This window comes from Suricata suricatta, chromosome 2 (assembly GCF_006229205.1).
Source record: "Suricata suricatta isolate VVHF042 chromosome 2, meerkat_22Aug2017_6uvM2_HiC, whole genome shotgun sequence".
Lineage (NCBI taxonomy): Eukaryota > Metazoa > Chordata > Mammalia > Carnivora > Herpestidae > Suricata > Suricata suricatta.
In genome coordinates this window covers 148,659,747-148,662,024 of record NC_043701.1, presented here as the reverse complement: position 1 = coordinate 148,662,024, position 2,278 = coordinate 148,659,747, and positions in this window count along the sequence as shown.

The following is a 2,278-nucleotide window of genomic DNA, read 5'->3' as shown; positions in this document are numbered from 1 at the left end:
GGCAACCAACAGAATGGGAAAAGATAATGGCAAATGGCATATCGGATAAAAGGCTAGTATCCAAAATATACAAGGAACTCACCAAACTCCACCCCGAAAAATGAATAATCCAGTGAAGAAATGGACAGAAGACATGAATAGACACTTCTCCAAAGAGGACATCCAGATGGCGAACAGACACATGAAATGATGCTTGGCATCACTCAGCATCAGGGAAACACAAATCAAAACCACACTGAGATACCACCTCACACTGGTCAGAGTGGCTAAAATGAACAAATCAAGAGACTATCGATGCTGGCGAGGATGTGGAGAAACGGGCATCCTCCTACACTGTTGGTGGGAATGCAAACTGGTACAGCTGCTCTGGAAAACAGTGTGGAGGCTCCTCAAAAAGCTATCAGTAGAACTCCCCTATGACCCAGCAATAGCACTGCTGGGGATCTACCAAAGGGATACCAAAGGCATATGTACCCTAATGTTCATAGCAGCATTTTCAACAATAGCAAAATCATGGAAAGAGCTTAAATGTACATCAATTGATAAATGGATAATGAAGATGTGGTACACACACACACACACACACACACACACTGGAATACTACATGGCAATGTGAAAGAATGAAATCTGGCCATTTATAGCCAAGTGGATAGACCTCGAGGGAATCATGCTAAGCGAAATAAGTCAGGCAGAGAAGGACAGATACCATATGTTTTCACTCATAGGTCTAACAGTAGAGACCTAACAAGAGATCATGGGAAGGGGAAGGGAGAGGAAAAGGTTAGGGAGAGGACGGAGGCAAATCATGAGAGACTCCTGAATACTGAAAACAAACTGAGGGCTGAAGAGGGTGGGGGGAAGGGAAAGGGGGTGATGGTCATGGAAAGGGACACTTGTGGGGAAGAACACTGGGTATTATATGGAAACCAACTTGGTAATAAACTATTTAATAAAAAAACAATAATAACAAGAACAAAATTCAAGGAGTTTGTGACCGTTATACCAGCCCTTCAAGAAATTTTAAGAGACTCTTTCAGTGGAGAAAAAAAAAAAGCAAAACAAAACAAGTATCAAAAGCAGCAAAGACTAGAAAGAACCAGAGAACATCAACAGAAACACCACCTCTATAGGCAACACAATGGCACTAAAATTCATATCTTTCAATAATTACTCTAAATGTAAATCGACTAAATGCCCCAATCAAAAGACATAGGGTATCAGAATTGATTAAAAAAAAAAAAACCAAGATCCATCTATATGCTGCCTAAAAGAGACTCATTTTATTTATTTTTAAAATAGTTTATTGTCAAATTGATTTCCATACAACACCCAGTGCTCTTCTTCACAAGTGCCCTCCTCCATCACCACCACCTCTTATCGCCCCTCCCTCTTTCCCTTCAACCCTCAGTTCATTTTCAGCACTCAATAGTCTCTCCAGTTTTGCATCCCTCTCTCTCTCCAACTCTCTTTCCCTCTTCCCCTCCCCCTGGTCCTCCAGTAGGTTTCTCCTGTTTTCCTGTTAGACCTATGAGTGCAAACATATGGTTTCTGTCCTTCTCTGCCTGACTTATTTCGCTTAGCATGATTCCCTCGAGGTCCATCCACTTTCCTACAAATGGCCATATTTCATTCTTTCTCATTGCCATGTAGTACTCCATTGTGTATATATACCACATCATCTTGATACACTCATCAGGTGATGGACATTTAGGCTTTTTCCATGTTTGGGCTATTGTTGACATTGCTGCTATGAACATTGGAGTACATGTGCTCCTATGCATCAGCATTTCTGTATCCCCTGGGTAAATCCCTAACAGTGCTACTGCTGGGTCATAAGGGAGTTCTATCGATAGTTTTTAGAGAAACCTCCACACTTTTCAAGAGCGGCTGCACCAGTTTACATTGCCACCAACAGTGTAAGAGGGTGCCCATCTCTCCACACCCTCGCCAACATCTATAGTCTCTTGATTTGTTCATTTTAGCCACTCTGACTGGCGTGAGGTGGTATCTCAGTGTGGTTTTGATTTGTATTTCCCTGATGATGAGTGATGTTGAGCATCGTTTTATGTGCCTGTAGGCCATCTGGATGTCCTCTTTGGAGAAGTGTCTGTTCATGTCTTCTGCCCATTTCTTCACTGGGTTATTTGTTTTTTGGGTGTGGAGTTTGTTGAGTTCCTTGTATATTTTGGATACTAGCCCTTTATCTGATATGTCATTTGCAACTATCTTTTCCCATTCTGTCAGTTGCCCATTAGTTTTCTTGATTGTTTCCTTTGC